This window comes from Stomoxys calcitrans, chromosome 4 (assembly GCF_963082655.1).
Source record: "Stomoxys calcitrans chromosome 4, idStoCalc2.1, whole genome shotgun sequence".
NCBI lineage: Eukaryota > Metazoa > Arthropoda > Insecta > Diptera > Muscidae > Stomoxys > Stomoxys calcitrans.
The window spans coordinates 180700048-180720758 of record NC_081555.1 but is presented as its reverse complement, the minus strand read 5'-3'; the positions used below and the strand labels follow the sequence as shown (position 1 = coordinate 180720758).

Below are 20711 nucleotides of genomic sequence, written 5' to 3'. Positions count from 1 at the left end.
GTAGAGCCAATGGACTATGCTCGGATTCAGGCCCCATTTCAAGCCTATGGCCCGTCTACATAGTGCCCAACATCTGTGAGCCTTCTCAGTACGCTCCTGAATGTGACACTTCCAATTCAGTTTCCTGTCCAAGATCACACCTAAATTTTTGACCTTGTCAGATATCGAAATCGTCTTCCTTAGGAAACGTGGTGCGTTAAATTGGCCCATCTACGCCTTCCTCGTGAACAGGCATATTTCAGTCTTCTCTGGGTTTACATTGAGACCTCTGGGTCTACCCCAGTCATATGCCATATGCAAGACCCTTTCGGCCCTTCTGCATAGCTCGTTCGGATCCTTACCCCTTAGAAGTATTATAACATCGTCTGCGTAGCAGACTGGTTCAAATCCCTCCTCAGTCAGCATCCGTAATAGGTCATATATGGTGGTCATCCATAGGAGTGGCGATAAAATGCCGCCCTGTGGCGTGTCCTGTGCCACTTTCTCCCATATATTTATGCCATGGGACATATATGCCTGTTCCTTGGCATATGGTTTATCCAGTCTCTAAGGACCGGGTGCACCAGGTTCTGGTCTAATGATTGGATCAGTGTTTCGGTCCGCACATTGTTAAAAGCCCCCTCGATGTCAATGCATACCGCCAGTGTGAACGTTTTGGTATCGAAGGATTCTTCTATTTTATGCACAACCTCGTGCAGATCAGTCTCCACCGAGTGCTACAAACGTAATGACGCGATGTTAGTATATCCCTTATCCTCTGGTAAGTGTAGAACATTTTTTGAAAATTTTAGAAAATTATTTGGATGCTACCGTGTTAGCAAGCCCACCTATGACCCTGGCTCCTGGCCTCTGGCGAAAACAACAGAAATAGACTAATTGCGAGCCCGTACCCTAGGAGGCATTTTAAAGTTCTATACGGAGAGGTGACGCTCAGTGGAACACCGTTTGCACTCGGCTGTTAAACGGAGCTCCCCTTAACATTAGGCTAAAACTTGAATCGGAAAGCACTCTCAGAGAAATTCAGCGCTGAGACAACGTCAATTTTTCCACTGTTGGTCGAACGTCAGGGTACAATTCCCCAAAATTTTATTTTAAACTTTTTGCCCGTTGGGAGATGAGTATTTTTCATGATTTGTTTAATTCTTTTACGAATCAAGATTTTTCACAATAAAATTGTTGTTGTAAAAAGCCATCCTTCATAGCGTAAGACATTCTTTCTCTTTTGACACTCTAGTGTACAAGAGCGCACATTCATTTATGAATACTGTCACATTATTTTTAATGCTCCCTCTAAAATTGTGGGTGTAGTGAGAGGAAGGAGGAACCTCTCAAGCATAGTGCAAATGTTAATGGATCATGAAAAGTTTATTTGCTGGCGTTACAAATACAGAAGCTCTTCGCACGTATTCGATTGGTGAGTGGTCTATTCGCCCCTATTTGCCCCTCTCCTCATGTCTTCCCAAGCAATTCAAGTAAAAAGTTTTTGTTTATCTGAACTCACACGTGTTGTGTGTGTGTAGTTGTGACTGTTATTTTGCTTTTGCCAGACAGACACAATGAATCTCTTTAATTTGAAATTGCTGTTTACACTCTTACTTTTACATGCAGCAGCAGTTTTTGGTATCTAATTTCCTCCCACAACAATGTTTTGATTTTTTTTTTCTTTTCAATTATCTAGCCAGGATCACCTCCCCCACCACCACTCATGTTCCCTCATTACTGGCAGTAGCCACTGCGAGATGAAGCGAATACTGAAATATCACAAACTGAAATATGCCCAGTTTTTGCTGTTTGCTGCCACTCCACTCCATTCTTCCCCAGTTGAGGTTTTTTACGATTTCATTTTTCAATTCCTTTGCACTTCAGTAGAGGCCAAAAGCCCAATTTATGACATGCTACCACTCTCTATTAATTCTACTCGAATACTTACTTGGCCCTGTATGAATATGCATGAACACTCACGCGTACATACATCCCTTGAAATATGTTTGTATGGCGATGGATGTTGTTGTCCCTACATAAGTACATACACACGGACACACTTATATCATTGCGGTATGGCTGAATGTGTGTGCTTTTGGCTACGTGTGCCTACATAACCCCTGCTCGGGACATATAAAATGGCTAACAAATGTTGGTTGGATCTTATGGAGAGGTTGATAGGTAGGTGTAGGAACGCCAACTAATGGCCTGCCGTGAAGTACGACATGCGATGGCAAAAAAACAGGAAAAAAAGAAAAAATGCTGCCTCAATTAGTTCCATTGTCCTCCTTATGCTGTTAAGTGATGGGGGAAATGTACTTCGGTAGTAAGAGGGAGGTAATAATACACTGGAAAAATTTAGATTAATTGTTAAATTAGACTTCCAAAGGACATCACGCGATATGCTAAATAAATAAATTTCAATGAAAAAAATGTTCCTTAATCATTTGGAAGATGGAAAAAACAACATCTATCTTAGTGCCTTAATTTAGCCTTATTTATATAAATCATCGGCTACTCCAGAGCTTAGAGAATATAGGTTAGGTTAGGTTAGGTTGAAAAGAGGGTGTAGATATTAATCCGCCCCATGCCACAATGGATATACACCTAAGCCAGTAATCGGCTTGTCGACTCAGAAGAAGCTCATTGAACCTCCATCCTTTAAGCAGGTCTGATATGTAGTTTTTTTTTTGTCTTAAGCTCTCTTAGCTATTCGTAGCAAACACAATAGATCAAAAGTAATTAGAATGGTAGTTAAAGCCAGTGCTGCCAGATTTGCCGATTTCTTTGCATTTTGTAAAATTTTATACACACCACCATTTCATTAAGTCATACCGTTTGCAACACATCGAAATATCCATTTTCGACCCTACAAAATATATTCTAGATCGTCTTAAAATTCTAGACGATTTAACGTTGTCCGTGTTTCTGTATATCCGTTTGTTGTAATCACGCTACAGCCTTCAAAAATTTAGATATCTAGCTGAAATTTGGCACACACCCGAATTTTTTCTTTACGCAGGGTAAGTTTTTGAATGGGCCTTATCGGACTATATTTGGATATGGCTGCCATATAGGCAGATCTGCAGATTTTGGGTCTTACTTTCATAAAACCGTCATTTTTTGTCAGTGTGTTTTGCTAGGGACCCCGATGTGCGCCATGAATGTGGTCCATGTCGGACCATATTTACATATAGCTGTCATACAGCGCGATCTGCCGACTCGGGGTATTAAGTCCAGAACAAGCGCATTTATTTAAAGATTTCGCTGAAATTTGAAACCGTGAGTTTGCTTCAAGCCTACCGTCATCGTATTTAGATATAGATGCCATATAGGTCGATCGATCAGCCGATTTAGAGTCCAATGACCTTAAAAACCGCATTAATTACACGATTTCACTGAAATGAGAAACAATGAGTTGTTAAAAGCCTCCTGTTATACATCCTGTTCAGTTCAGAAACAAGACCACCACTCGACAGACGAAGAGTACATTATATTGAGTTGCCCAAAAAGTAATTGCGGATTTTTTAAAAGAAAGTAAATGCATTTTTAATAAAACTTAGAATGAACATTGATCAAATATACTTTTTTACACTTTTTTTCTAAAGCAAGCTAACAGCTGACAACTGACAGAAGAAAGAATGAAATTACAGAGTCACAAGCTGTGAAAAAATTTGTCAACGCCGACTATATGAAAAATCCGCAATTACTTTTTGGGCAACCCAATACAAGACACTGATACTACCCGTGTTGCTATATGGTTATGAGGCGTGGGTACTTGTGAAAACAGATGATGCAGTTCTTGGAGCATTTCAGAGAAAGATTCTTTCGTAAAATATATGCACCAGTTTGCGTTAATGTATGCTGTATGATGACGATGGCATAGCTACACACATCAAAATACAACGGTTGCGTTGGCTAGGTCATGTTGTTAGAATGGATGAAGAAGCTCCAGCAAAGAAGTTTTTTGAAGGCAAACATGGTGGTACACTCAAACCAGGAAGGAAAAAAGCCCGATGGAAAGATCAAATGGTGGGAGACACTTCGAAACTTGATGTCAGAGATTTTAGAATGAGCGCAAAAGATCGAGGCGCTTGGAACGCTAGCCAATTAAAGTAAGTAATTAAGTTATACGTTCTGAATATGGTGCAGATCGGAGCATATTGCGATATAGCAGCCATTTAGACCAATTTAGGGTCTTAATGCCATAAAAGTCGGATTTATTGCCTGATTTCGCTGAAAATGTGACATGCATAAGAGTTCTCAACACATGAATCAAATATAATCCACTACCTTGATATTAATGGCGAATTAATTGATCTTCCAATTTAACTTTTTAAGCTCCTCTGTACCAAATGTAAGCTAAATTGGGTTGAAAATAGTTCAGCTTATATTTGGTACAGAGTGTTGAATCAGTATTTAAACTCATGCCAAATACATTGAAAATAGTACCATGGTTAGGAATAGTTGCCATAAAGACCCACATATTGTACATGCGATTTAAGTGCAAATTTTAGTAATAGGTGTCAACTTTACAGGGTGTTAGATGTACTTCAAGGTAGGCAATCTTGTATGTTTTTAAATTTGGAAATCTTTCGAATTCTCCAAATACCAAGCCAAGATCCCCCATTCGGATTTATGCTTTTTTTACTTCATACAGGGTGGCTGATGAATATTGCTACAATGATGAATATTGCTACATTTTTTTTTCGGTGTATGGAATACATTTTTCTTTTATTCATGTTAAATTAAATTATTAAATTAATTATTAAATTATTATTAATTAAATTAATTAATTAATTAATTAAATTAATTATTAAATTATTATTATTAAATAGAAAAAAAGTTATTACATTTTTTTTTGGTAGCGGCTTTCATCAGCCACCCTGTATGTCCCCTAAAAACACATGCAACATATTTTTTTTGCCTCAAGCAACATTTGTAGCTTCCATAACCAATGTACAAAAAAAATGGCGATTTGGAAAGCATCTTCGCCTCAAATGGGTATTTTTCCGAAAAAATTCGAGAATATATTTTTTGTTTTTTTTTTAAGGATACTTATATATGCAGAACGCAGAAAAATTCATAAAGATATCTTTATTCAAGTTTTCGCTTTCATAAAACAAAACTTAATCGTACTTCGTGTGTAGGAATTTTCAAAGTGGATTTTTTTTTAAAAATCTCTCTACAGTTTATTTTAGTTTTGGTTTTTTCTCATCTATGAAAATTTAAAATTCAGAATCTCAAATAATTTTCTAGGTGTAAGACCTTTTTATATAAGGTTGATTCAGGCGCACCATGCTAGCTTTATTCCGCCGGACAGAAGGACGGGCTAAGCCATGCCCGTTTGATTTAGACTGTTAAGACGATCAGTTCAATATTTCGATGTGTTACAAACGGAATGAAGAAAACTGTATACCCACATCCTATAGCGGAGGGTAATAAAAATTACTCTAATTTATGAAATTTGGTCATAGTTTAATAAAGGTCCCAAGCTAACGGAACTTCTGTTTGAAATCCTTGGACGCACAGATTTTTTAGTATTTTTTCGACACTTTTTATACTCTACACCATCACTGTGGTACAGGTTTTTATTTTTTAAGGAGATGTCCTAAACCCATCGATAAGTATATCGATCGGCTTAGAATTACTTGCTGATTCGATGAAGCCATGTCCGTCTGTCCATGTATTTTTGTAATCAAGGTCGCATTTATTGTCCGATTTTCATTAAATTTTGCACAAGTCACTTTTTTGGTCCAATAACGATCGCTATTAATTTTGAAAAAATCATTTCAGATTAAGTTATAGGTCCTATATATATCTTTCATCCGATACACCCTTTTAAAGCTGTAAAAGCCACAATCTTGATCTGATCTTTACCAAATTTGTCATGAAGTGTTTTACTTGACGTCCCCATAGTGTACAAAATCGGTTCAGATTTCGATATAGCTCCCATATAGTCTTTAGTATCCACACTTTGGTCCGATCAAAACAAAATTCAGCATGAAATGTTTCGTCTAACCTCTTAATACGTGTATAAAATTTCATCGGAATCGGTTAAGATTTAGATGTAGATGTCATATATATCTTTCACCCGATACGCCATTTTAAAGCTGAAGAAGCTACAATTTTGGTCCTTTCTTTACCAAAATTGAAGGTGGTCCGATTTTTACCAAATTTTGCACGAGGTGTTTTGTTTGACGTCCCAGTATGTGTGACATGAAGTGTTTTACTTGACGTCGCCATATGTGTTCAAAATCTCATCAATATCGGTGCAGATTTATATGTAGGTTAAGTTAGGTAAGAGTGGCAGTCCTTTGCAAAATCATTTAGACAATTTTAAGTCCATTGTGATACCACAGTTGCAACAGACCAAAGCCTCTGGTGAGAATCGAACTCATGTCCCCATCTCTGGCAATCCAAGCACGCCTCCAACTGAATTACTATTCTGCAATAAAAATTATTCTTTTTGGCTACAAACCATTTCACATTTTTAGTACCAAAATGTACCTCTTTGGCATAGATTTTCACGCCTCGTGGTATGGTATGTAATCGCAAAGTGAGGAGTGCACTCTGGCCATGTCCGCCCTAAAGTACGCTAACATTCGAAAGAGTAAAGCTAGGTGCAAAAAATTTTGCACATAAACTTTTTATAAATGTTGCTCCGTTGGGATTGAAAATTGGTCAAATCGGTCCACGCTTAGATATACCTCCCACATAAATAGATCATCCGATTAGACTTCTTGATACCCTAGAGGGCATATTTCTCCTCCGATTTGGCTGGAATTTGGCACAAAGACTTTTGCTTAGACTTCCAACATTCATGCAAAGCAGCTATTAGTAGCCCCCCCCCCTATATACATAAATCGATCTCTCAAGTTTTCTAACAAGCAAACGAAATTAAAACAAAAAAAATCTCAGATGCATTTCAAATACCGATTGAAATGCCCGGCTGGTATCTCTCGTGTTAAATAGAAATAAACTTATTAAGAAATATTAACATTTCATAATATTAGCAAGAAGTTAGTATTCTAACTGCACAAAATTTTCTGTCATTTTATTTATTAGTTAAGTAAAAAAAAATTATTTCATTCGACCATAACCTAATTTTAATATACAAAATAAAAAAAAAGCATAACAATTTTAATTACATTTCTATTGAAAGCCATCCATGTTTCAATCTCGTGGAAAATTAATAAGGACGAAACATTTCAAAGGAAAATTTAAGCCCTGGGGCAATGTAAACACGAATATTAAAATTAACGCCTCAGTGTATGTCTTGCGTGTCACACTCGCTTTGCATGCAACTCAAAATTCATGTACACACATATTTATGTATGTACTGACACACACACACACACACATCCATTCACCTACCAATGCTTTTATATACATACATGTGGAGCGGGTGGGTGATTAAGGGTAAAGGCAATTTGGAAACTACTTCAGAGGAGAATCAGAGTGCTGAACAATTTGTCGTAGACTGTTGTAGATTCGGGTAAAGATATGCTTTTTGCACAATGGCTGACTGGCTGTTGGGTCGACGAGCTGCCGTTGCTGGCTGACAGACGGTTTGACTGATGGACGGGTCGAAAGAACAAGGCACCACACACGACTCCTCCAATATAACAACATCAACATCAGCAACAACAACAACAGAGCATAGAGCGCCCCGCGCCAACACACCCAAAAGCATAATAATCTCCCTCCCCCCGCCCCATACTTATCACAAATCAAAGTAGTGATGGCCAGACTTTTTCGGGTTTTCATACTTTTTTTCTTCGTTTTATTTTTGCTTTACTCTCGATGTTTAGTTGGGAAGTTGTTGAACCGCTCGCTCACTCATTCACTTGGGTTCCCTCTTCCAGTGTACCAGCGTGTATGCATGAGTGTGTATTTGTTTTGTACCAGGCGTACGTACGCATGTTTGTGCTTTTTAACTATGGGGGAGTGGTTTAGGTTGGTATTCGCATCCTCATCAAATGATGAAAACAAAAACTGAAAAAATACGTATTCGCAACCATACACAAAAGCACTACGAATTTGATTGTATGGTTTTTGTTGTTTTCCCATCATCTCCCAATGGATACAAATACAACAACCAGCAGCTCACTCTAACCATACTCTACCCACAGTTTGTCTTTTTGTTGCCGTTCTCAGTTCCATGCTGGTCGTTAAATGTTAGAGAGAGCTTTTTGTCTCACTCTAGCCGTTTGGCTAAAGGCAATGCGTTAAACAAGGCCCGTCATAGAGAGGGCATTTGTCTCACCTTGCTCACATAAGGCGGCTCTCTTCACTCTCTCGTTGGCTAGGTTTGCCTGCCATGGGGAATACCGATGCCGTGTGATGGTTAATTTGGTTGCTTGTGTTTACATTTGGTTAACCTACCACCACCCTACCTTTCTACACCTCTCTCGGGTATACTCGTTGCCGTTGCTCGTTAAAAATACGACGACTGACTAACCAAACCAAACCAAATAAGCAACAACAGTTACACTACTGCTACTACTACTACCACGCGCAACAACGAAGTCTTGTGTATGAGTGTTGGCTGCCACCATTCACCACCAGCACTCACTACTACCACTGCGTGTGTGTGCCTTCTGCCGTTGTGATACGTTTCGTGTCTGTGGCAAAAGGTGTTTTGGCCATAGAACCACGTTCAGTTTCAAAGTAACGTTCGTTCGAATCCGTAGTGTGTCTCTGTTGTGAAATCTGTGTCTGTGGTGTTTGTCGTCGTCAGCCGCTGGCCGTTGTTTATTGCTAGTCTTGTCAACAGTCAGTGTTCATACCGCCGCCGCTCACGTTTTCCGCCGCCGTCGCTGCATGCATTCGTTCGCTTTGCATATCCCACCTAGAGAAAAAAAACGTTGAAATTAAAAATAAAAACAAACAAAAAATCAGCCCAAGAAGAAAAAGTTCTATGGTTTACTTTGATTTTTAATTACATTTCAAATTTGGCTAAAGCTCTAATCACAATAAACAAACAAGCAGTCGAGGAGGGAAACACATCCCCCCGCAAAATAAAACAGTGAAGAAATATTACAAGTTAGCCTAACGCGCTCACAGCGCTTAGTTTAGTTGGTCTTAAGCGTAAGCTAAGCCAAGCTCGTGTTAACTGTTCGCTTAAAACTAAACAAAAATCCCGCGTGAAAATTTTCTTTAAGAAAATAATAATTAACAAATATTTAATGGAAAACGGAATACACTATTGAAACCCTATAACATCAGCAACACACAGCATTGGAAAAAAATTCTACAATTTTCCTCTGGTACAATTCACATAGAAAAGTGTGTTTGTGTGGGATAGAGTATCCCTTAAAAGTCTTTAATCAAAACAATATTGATTGAAAAGAAAAACGAATTTAAAAATTGCAAAAAAATATATATTGAGTGCTAAAGTGCAGTGTTTTGTGTATCGAAGACCATTTGGAACCATCCTGCTATCGATTTTGGAATATATTCACTAAACACGCAACTACTCGGAGAAGCACTATTGTTGTGCTTTAAGCTCTATTGGTAAGTGAAGAGTTTAAAATCGCTCCATGAAATAAGCAGTGATCTTGTTTCAAAAACATTTCCCTACAGGCCAAAGCTCAAACTCAAAAAGCCGTCGCAAACTATTGTAGCGAATTTTCGATATGTTTTATCCATAACTATGAAAGATGGTTTGCAATATTTTGGTATTTGAGATCATTTTCTAAAAAAGTGCAATTTTCGATGTTCTTGCAATAACAAAATATAATTGGGAAGATTTTCTGGACAATATTTAAACGACAATCGATTTAATATGGACGGTGGTAACACATAAGCCTACCGTATTCCATATTCTTTTAATTGGAACATATAAATGGGGAAGTTTTTCTGGACAATACTTGAACGAAAATCGATTTAATGTGGTTAATGGAAAGAAGCCCGCCAAATCTGCTAGTTTACTTTAAAATATGAGGAAAAGTAAAGATGGCTCTACGACATCCTATAAACGATAACCCTCTTGATCTCTTCTATTAAACTGTGGTTGGTGGTTTGTGTTTCTAATTCTTTATTTAAACATATGTTCAATTATGACTTTTTTCAATTGTTAACTGAAATTTGCCGTAAATGAAATGGATTATTTAAAACTGATAGTTGTTTACTTTATTTTCATGTTAAATTAACATTACAATTGTTCAGTTAATACTATTTCGCTTATCAATAATCTATTAATGAAATGTCTTTATTAATAATGTTCCGCATATTTTATTGGCAAATTCGCACTTTTTGACAAAAGAAGAACCCTACCATCGCTGCATCCATTCGTTCGCTTTGCATATCCCACCAAGAGAAAAAAAAAGCGATGAGTACTATTTAGTATAAAATTTATTACCACATGGTTTTGATTTTAATGCTCAACTGTAATTGGCTTAGTTCCAAACCCATATAGTTCAAACACCATTTTTGTCATCACTTGGTCATTTTGTCCCGTGAAGGGTTGAAACAAACATCATTAAAAAATAATTTAAAAAAATAATGTTAAATCTTGACCAACTTCGATTCGTTTAATGAGCAATAGATTCCATATACTTTATATATGGAAGTATATGGAATACACCAACAAACGCTAACGATCTTCGAATATATTTTATCAAATTATATGATATAGTTATCTTGTTTGGAGTTTCCTATAGTATTAATTTCAAACTAAAGGATGTTTTTTGGCAACACTGGTTTAAACAGCTCACGTTTCCTGTTTTGTTTCACTGTCATACATCTTTAGTTTGGTCTATAATTTAACCATGAATTGTCTTACAAACGAATAACGCTTGCAAATTATTGAATTTTATGATTAAAATGCGTGCTCTGTCGGGCGGCATCGTAGCGCAGAGGTATGTCCTCTAATGACGCTGAACGCCTGGGTTCGAATTCTGGCGAGACCATCAGAAAAAAATTTCAGCGGTGGTTTTCCCCTCCTAATGCTGGCAACATTTGTAAGGTACTATGCCTTGCAAAACTTCTCTCCCAAGAGGAACGCACTGCGGCTATAAAAAGGAGGCCCCTTACCATTGAGCTTAAACTTAAATCGGACTGCACTCATTGATATGTGAGAAGTTAGTCTCTGTTCCTTAGTGGAATGTTCATGGTCAAAATTTGCATTTGCAATGTGTGCTCTGTTAGAAAGTTCATCGCGCGCTTTTTCCATTTTACGTCGGAGCTCATTTTTGGCTCAATGGGTACGTAAATAAGCAGAATTGTCGATTTTGGAGTAAAGATCAACCAGCAGCATTGCAAGAACTACCAATGCATCCAGAAAAAGTCACAATTAGGTGCGGTTTATGGGCTGGTGGCATCATTGAACCGTACTTCTTCAAATATGATGCGAATCGTAATGTAACAGTGAATGGTTAGCGCTATCGTGAGATGTTACCCAACTTTTTTTGCCCAAAAAGCAATAGCTTGACATGCATGACATGTGTTTTCAACAAGACGGTGCCACATGCCACAACACACGCGTAACAATGCACTTATTGAGAGACGAGCTAGGTGAACATTTTATTTAATGTTCGGGACCCGTCAATTGGCCGCCTAGATCGTGTGATTTGCCTTCTTTAGACTATTTTTTGTAGGGCTATGTTAAAGCTCATGTCTATGCAGACAAGCCCGCTTCAATTGACGTATTGGAAGACAACATTGAAGCATTTAAAAAAAAGTTAGAAAGAGTATGTCAAGATTGGACTAATTGGACCATTTAAGGCGCAGTCTCGGTCAACATTTGCATGAAATAATCTTAAAACATTAAATTATATTGACAGTACTATAGATTCAAACAAAGATTTTATGGATTTTTCTATATTGTATGTGTTTTTTTTTTTGAAAATCTTCCTATAGCTCATAAAAAATCACCCTTTAAAAACACCATTCACGCACAAAATATTAAATAACATGTTATTAAATTGAAGGACACAACTTTGAATGGCGACGATGTGTTACGAAAACAGTTATGTTACGTACACACCAAATAGTTTTCTTAGGCTGGTATTGCATTAATACCAAATGGTAATAAAAATAATGTGCATGAATAATACCAGCTGGTATTTACAAAGAAGCGTCTTTTTTATGTCAGTGCGGTATTGATTTCTTAATATTTCGGAATAGAGATTCAGATTCACTAAGAAGATCTTTATCGAAACAAAATTTCTTCCTTATTGGAATATTTCTTTATATCTCAATTAAAGAAAATACATTAGAAAACCATCTCTGCCATTGTATTAGTCAAATAAATCGAGATTTGTCGTGGAATTTGCATTTCTATTAGTTACTTTTAATTTATATACTTTATTCAACATATGTTGGGATTTTATTCAAATATGTTTCTCTTATTTTGAACCAATATCGCAACATTGCATCATCCGTGTCTTTGCGACATCTTTGGAATCCCATACACCAACGATTTAATGTTCTTTTGACCCTGGAGTAAGAAAATGCCAAATTAGCTCATGGACTAATATGTGTATTATAGCCGATTTAAACAATATTTGCCTTAGGTATAAATTGCGTCCTCAAGCGTTGAAGACTTCAAATTCGACGTTGAGTTTATATGGAAGATGAAAGCCATGACAGAACATCATCGACAAACTTATCCAAAACGGATAAGTATTGGTTACAGCTGTTACTCTTAAGCACACTCAGAGAGTTAGTAAAAACTGTAAAAATGTATGTAACAGAAAATCTGCGAACATTTTCTGCTGTTTTCGGATGAAAAAGAGTTAAAGGTACCCCAAAAATTGTATAAATATTTTAAAGATGTCTATATTCAATCTTATCTTTTTTTAGGGAATTTAAATAACAGCAGGCAAAATAACTACTTAATTCATGTTTATGCTTTTACACAAAAAACAAGTACTTAGCAAATGCTTCTATTGTCGTTTAAAAGTTCAAAATCTTAGTATAATTTCCTAAAACAATCAAAAAAAAATTTTTTTAAAAACAGCAGACAGTGTTTGCTGATATCAGCAAACTAATTTCTCTGGGTTCAAGTAGGGACTATGAAGATCATGGCTACCAACTAGGGTGTACACTCAATTAATCGTTATTCGATTATTTGTGATATTTCAAATAATCAAACAATTGACACATTTTCAAATGAACAGATAATCAAATAATTTAGGGCGGTTAATCGATTTATCGTTTGGATGTAAAAAACAACATAAAAACGTCTTAATTGTGTTATTAGGCTTAGGATAGAACGGCAGTCTTTAAACACACTTGCTTAGACAATTGTTATCCATTGTGATACCAGGGTTAGGGGGTTAGGGAAGAGTGGCAGTTCTTTTACAGATTCACTTAGACAATTTAAGATCCATTGTGATACCACAGTAGCGACAGATTAAGGCTTCTGGCGGGAATCGAACCCACGACCCCGGCACTCGTAATCCAAGCACTCTAGCAAGTCAGCTACCCGGCTGTGATACAACAGTAGCGCCAGAACAAAGAATCTGGTTGGAATCGAAAAACACTGATTACCCAAAAACGCTACCAACAAAGCGGGCTTGGTTTAGAGAAGTGCATCTGACTCACTTAGACGACTTTAAGCTGACCGCGTATCGACAGTTATATGTTTGTGGGGACAAATCCAAGTAAACCGATCCCGCTGCCAACTCAACCACCGGTATGCATCAAAATGGACTTGCCGCTCTTGATTTTTGTTTATAATTTTCAATTATCAAAAGTGAATGTATATCACGAGACGTCTTCATTATTCAATTATTTAAAACTCTTATAAAGACCTAACATTTTTATATACATCTTATTATACCCTCCTCCATAGGATGGGGGTATACTAATTTCGTCATACTGTTTGTAACACCTCGAAATATGCTCTAAAACCCCATAACGTGTATATATTCTAGATCGTCATGACATTTTAAGTCGATCTAGCCATGTCCATCCATCCGTCTGTCTGTCGAAAGCACGCTGACTTTCGAAGAAGTAAAGCTAGCCGCTTGAAATTTTGCACAAATATTTTTTATTGGTGTAGGTCCGTTCGGATTGTAAATGGGCCAAATCGGTCCATGTTTTGGTATAGCTGCCATATAAACCGATCTTAGGTCTTGACTTCTTGAGCTTCTAGGGGCTTTTTCTTATCCGATTTGACTGTAATGTTGCATGTCGTGTTTTGGTATCACTTCCAACAACTGCGCTAGGTTTGATTCAAATCGGTCCATGTTTTGACATACCTGCCATATAAACCGATCTTGGGTCTTGACTTCTTGAGCTTCTAGAGGGCGCAATTTTTATCCGATTTGACAGAAATTTTGCATGTCGTGTTTTGGTATCACTTCCAATAACTGTGTTAAGTATGATTTAAATCGGTTCATAACCTGAAATAGCTGCCATATAAAGCCATCTGGGATCTTGACTTCTTGAGCCTCTAGAAGGCGCAATTTTCATCCGATTTGGAAGAAATTTTGTACAATGGCTTCTCTCATGACAACATACGTGTCTAATATGGTCTGAATCGATCAATAGTTTGATACAGCTCCCATATAAACCTATCTCCCGATTTTGCTTCTTGAGCCCCTACAAGGCGCAATTCTTATCCGATTGGACTGAAATATTACACAATGACTTCTACAATGTTCAGCATTCATTTATGGTCCGTATCGGACTATAACTTGTTTAATAATAATCTTGAATCCTAAAAATATAACTTTTAAGTCATTGTCAAATTTTTCAAAGCATTTAGGCCGTATTTATTTTCAATCATAAATGAGCCATTTTAAGATCTCTGAATGTCTTTCTTTCTGCCTTTTCTAATAAAAAATTCTTCTTAGCAAGTGTAATTCTCTAAATGACTGCATTATAACAATAATAATAATAAAATAATTTATACCAATTCTTCCAATCATTGTTTAAATTAACTTTAAATGCAAATATGTCCACAATAAGTAACGATGGTGTCTTAATTAGAGTTATGACCACATGATGTGGTGTTCGTTTTTTGCTTTTTGCAAAAGGAACCCAACTCAGGAAATGTAAACAAAGAGACAATTGTGTGCGAAGGTGGTTTAATGTGTGTGACCAATAATCTTTGTGGCGCACAAATAGCCATTAATTGTGCAATACAACGGCGCCATATGGTTAGGTGTTTTTTTTTTTATTTTTTTGAGGAGATTTAATAACAACAACTTGAGGTTTTTAACAACAAGTGCTTATTACCAAATTCAATAACAACAACAAAAATTACTGATTGACAATCATTATTATTATGAAAAATCACAAAACATCAACAAAATTTGTCATATGTATGATTCTTGTGATGTTTTGCCTCTTTGTGTTTGGCTTCATTCTTTCTCACATTTTTGGTTCACTAAACCCTTAATGGTTTAACACAAAACTAATAGTGCTCAATGATAGATTCCATCAAAGAACATCAACAGCCAACGGACAAGCATGTTGTCAAACACGATGCATACCGGAAAGTCTTTATGAGTTTGTCATACCTTTTTAAAGAACCATAGAAGAAGAGATATCTCTCCTTTTTCTTTCTTTCGTTTTGAAAACCCATTTAGCCCAGCATGAGGCCCCTGATGTCACTGTCACACACTGGTGATCGAAAGAAAACAAACACCAGAAAGCGTGTGAAAACACAAATAAAACTACTCGTTTTCAACAGGAAATTCTAACACACAACTCGACGACGAGTTTCAAGCGGGTCGGGCCGATTTAATTTGAACAAGATCAGAGACAAACTAATTCAACAACCTTGAATTAGTGAAATTTTGGTTTCGCTTCGATTTTTTTTCGACCGTTCCTCATTACTCTTTACCAAAAGAATGAAAATTAAGTTCACATCCCCAATGGGTGTTTTTTGGGGGCCCATTAAAAAAGAAGGGGGCTGGTTTATCATTTACATTTAGCTGGGATCCAAGCTTTGGTTAGTTAGCTACACTCCGCTCTATATCAAAAGGCAACCGACACATTATTCACACATTTTCAGTTAAACTTCTAACAACACGATGAATAGCATTCGGAACCTTACTCTCCATGAAGGGTGATTCTTTTTCATAAATTTCAGTTTGGGGAACTTGTGAGTCCCTAGCATATAAAACATTGCTCTGTGGTCTAATAGGAGGGCTATAAATTACTATGATGCTGCGGCTGCTGCTGTTACTGCTGTTGCCCAAGTTATTATTACTTATTAATCAGAAGCACATTTACATATCGAAATTGAATAAATTATTTCAACACACAAAAGAAAAACAACTCGAAACCAAAAAATCAAAAAGAAAACAAAATCACCAAATATTGTTATTATTAATTCAAGAAAAGGGGGTTTCCTAAACATACTAAAATCAAACAGCCAACCATGGTAACAACAACTTGGGTAACTACACAACATTCAACCCAACCCAACGCTCTCAAACGGCTAGATCTTTGCCAGAAACGGGTTTTAGTTTTTCCATATGAATACTTTTATGAAAAATGAGTGGTTATAGAGAACAAACAATAAAACATTTATTGATTAAATGTTTGGTTCCAGCTTCAAATGAACGACGAACGAGCAAATGCTGGAAGCATCTAGAGGAGCTGCTTCATCTAACGTTAGCTGATTTCAGTCTCGGCTTGTCTTCGCTTGGCTTGGTGGAATAATACCTTTTTCAGACTTTGCAGAGGGATGGTGGAGGGCAGGGCGTTGTAGGAATTCTTAATTACCTTATTATTTCATAATTTTAATCAAAATACATTTATAATATTTTCGAGGTTTCCTTCATTCAGATGCGAAAAGCAAATAAACAAAGAAATAAAAAAAAACCAAATCATCGATAACACAGGTCTGCAAAGTTATGAAAAAAAAAATAAATTTATTTTAAATAATGTTTAGCTGAAGAATATTCAATAATGGCATGTTCTTCTGCAAATATGTAATGTATAAGCCATCAAGCCTTCAATTAAAAATATTTTCCATAAAATCCATTCCCTACAAGTCCATTAGTTCGATGGTCTAAAGGCTTAAAGGCCTGCACAGTACACAGATATTTCATTTTAAATAAAGTCTACTATTCACTTTCCTATAGAAAAACGTCGACGGGAGATATGCATCTTTGATGTAGCAAACTAATCCACCTGAAGTTTACCATACTTGAACTCGTTAATAAACCAATAAATGGTATGCATTCTATTTTACTGAGTTTTTGGAACATTGTATGAACAACTACTACAAAAGTATAGTTCTGAAGTTTTATTACAGTTGACTTCTTGAGAACGTTAAATCATAGAATTTACTACTATTGAGTTTGAGGTATCCTCTGTACCATATTCTTTCAGAGGTTTCGGTCAGTTTTCTTAAATCTCCTACAGTCTTCGGGATATTCAGTGCTCAGCGTATAAGAACGTTTCCGAAAGCATCTTAGATTTTCGAAGGTAAAATTTCTATAGAATTTTGTGTAGGTGGTGTTTTAGAAGCTGCTGAAACAGATTCTTTGAAAGTTGTTGGTCAGTTTCATCTCTAATTTCCCTTAGTTTAAGAACTATGCTGTTTCTAATAGTATTGTAAACTAATGAACCTTGGGCTATTCCACGTGGTCAGATCTTTTCTGCTGATTATCCCGAATCCATCCGAATTCGTTACTGCGTTGTACAACTGAACCAGCAACTGCACGTTCATGGCCATATGCTTCGGCTTCAGGATACAAAGATATTGTACTTGGTCTGAATCCAAAACGACGTATGCCTACGCTTTGGACTCTGTTAAATGCCTGACCAATAGTTTTCCATTGGCTTAAACATTCAGATATTTGAAATAAATGTAAATTAGTACTACTACTCTTACCCAAAAAATCCTTCGAAATGTATAACTGCTTCGAAAGATCACCTCATCTTTAAATGTAAAAGATTTGACTACATAAGAAATGATTAAAAATTCTTCAAAGATTTTACAACATACCCCATTTTTCAAACATTTTGAAGAGTAATCGAAAGAAGATCGAGACACGACATATCGTAGATCGAGACACGAGGAACTTTGTGGCTTCATTATAGGAAGCAGAATTCAAAATTTAACAATACATTTATAAAAATCCAAGCAAAAAGTTTCCAAAAAATTGAAAGAAAAAACGATATCTTGTGTCTCGATCTACTTTCGATTACTCTTCAAAATTATGAAGTCAACTTGTCGTTAAGCCGATATCAGCTACAACAGCTTTATAAAGGATAACGAGAAGAATCTACCTTTCAGTCCTGGTATATGAGTACCAATGAGTGAGTGCTACTTCAACCCACTTAACTTCTAACTTACTTAAAGGCTCTATTACACGTCATGTAGTTGTCTTATGACATGTCAAATTTAGCACATGTTGTGTTGTACATATCGTGTGATATAAACGAAACTAACATATGAAAATCACTTTTCAAAATAGCACATGGAAATTTTTTCGATTAGAGCGTTTTCTATTCTTTCTGACAAAAACATAAAGAAATCAGCTGGTTTTGTTGTCAGTCGAATGAAAATAACCCCAAATTAAAATGTTTTCACAAATTTATGATTGAACCAGCTTTCTTACAACTTTAACAATTTTTACGCATAATCAGCTTTTGCTCACATTTTTAGGTTATGTCATAAGAAATTGACAATTTTGACAAACATTTTCAATTACATGTGAATACAACCGCTGACATGCCTTAAGACATCTACATGCCGTGTTATAGCGCCATTAGTTTACTCGCGCCAACGCAATGCAATGTTTACTCTACTCTATTGAAAATCGCTTGCATGTTGCTTGAAAACATTGAGCGCGAATTTTTAAAAGTTTATAACAACTCACCATTTAATCTTCAGTGAAATCGGTTTGAAAATGAGTTTTCTATGACTTCAAGTGAAATATAGCCTACATGGACAACTTTCAAATTTAAGTTACCTCCTGCTCAAGAATGCTTGACCGCTATATCGATATATTGACCAATTTGTATCGTATTCAGCATGGATTTAGACAAACAACAGACTATACTCCGATATATGAAATCCAGTAGCCCGTTCAGAAAAAAGATGTTTATCACTCAGACAAGTCCTCATCGAAATCAGATAAAGCAAGTAAGACTGTGCTAAGTTCGGCCGGGCCAAATCTTACATACCCTCCACCATGGATCGCATTTGTCGAGTTCTTTGCGCGGCATCTCTTTTTAGGCAAACAAAGAATATTGAATAAGAACGGTTATGCTATTGGTGCTATATCAAGTTATAGTCCGATTCGGACCATAAATGAATTCAATGCTGTACATTGTAGAAGTTATTGTGTAATATTTCAGTGCATTCGGATAGGAATTTCACCTTGTAGGGGCTCAAGAAGCATAATCGGGAGATCGGTTTATATGGGAGCTGTATCAAGCTATAGATTGATTCAGACCATATGGAACACTCATGTTGAAGGTCATGGGAGAAGCCATTGTAAAAAATTTCTGCCAAATCGGATTAGAATTGCGCCCTCTATATTAGGTTATGAACCGATTTGATCCATACTAAACACAGTTGTTGGAGGTCATAACAAAACACCTCATGCAAAATTTCAACCAAATCGGATGAGAATTGCGCCCCACAGTGGCTCAAGAAGTCAAGATCCAAGATCGGATTATATAGCAGCTATACCAGATTATATACCGATTTCAGCCATACTTAGCACAGTTATTGGAAGTCATAACAAACCATCTCATGCAAAATTTCAGCCAAATCGGATGAGAATTGCGCCCCTCAGTGGCTCAAGAAATCAATATCCAAGATCGGTGTATATGGCAGCTAAATTAGGTTATTAACCGAAGTTGAAGCTCAAGAAGTCAAGATCCAAGATCGGTGTATATGGTAGCTAAATTAGGTTCTGAACCGAAGTTGAAGCTGAAGAAATCAAGACCCAAGATCGGTTTATATGGCAGCTATATCAGTTTACGGACCGATTTCAACCATACTTAGATCAGTTGTTGGAAGTGATACCAAAAAAAATCAGGTGCATAATCGGATAAAAATTGCGCCATCTAACAGCTGAAGAAGTCAAGACTCAAGATCGGTTTATATGGCACCTATATCAGGTTATGTGGCAGCTATATCATTCTATGGACCGATTTAAACCATACTTAGATCAGTTGTTGGAAGTGATACCAAAAAAAAACAGGTGAAAATCGGATAAAAATTGCGCCCTCTAACAGCTGAAGAAGTCAAGACTCAAGATCGGTTTATATGGCACCTATATCAGGTTATGGACCGATTTAAGCTATACTTAGCACAGTTGTTGGAAGTGATAGAAAAACATCTGGTGCTAAATTTCAGTCAAATCGGACAAGATTTGGTCCCTCTAGAGGCTCAAGAAGTCAATACCCAAGATCGGTTTATATAGCAGCTATATCAAAACATGGACCAATTTGGCCAATTTATTATCCCAATCGACCTACTAATAAGAAGTATTTGGACAAAATTTTAAGAGTCTAGCTTTACTCCTTCGAAAGTTTGCGTGCTTTCGACAAACAGACGGGCATGGCTAGATCGACTTAAAATGTCAAGACGATCAAGAATATATATACTTTATAGGGTCTTAGACGCCTATTTCGAGATGTTACAAACAGTATGACGAATTTAGTATACCCCCATCTTATGGTGGAGGGTATAAAAACATTAAAAGACGAAACTGAGGATCGGCATCTATTATATTGGAACTTAATCCGCTGATAAGAAATAAGATCTGCATTAAGTTCCACCTTGATAACTATTT

General features: G+C 36.6%; 1 protein-coding gene across 2 annotated transcripts in view; it reads left to right on the top strand.

Annotated features, from left to right (window-relative positions):
- Positions 1 to 8666: 8666 nt before the first annotated feature.
- The window catches only part of LOC106083016 (homeotic protein ocelliless), a 51630-nt gene continuing 39585 nt past the window's right edge, over positions 8667 to 20711 (top strand). For both annotated transcript variants that reach the window (XM_013245830.2, XM_013245829.2), the window contains exon 1: positions 8667 to 9501. The gene's annotated coding sequence lies outside the window, so the exon portion shown is untranslated. The remainder of the gene's footprint in view (positions 9502 to 20711) is intronic.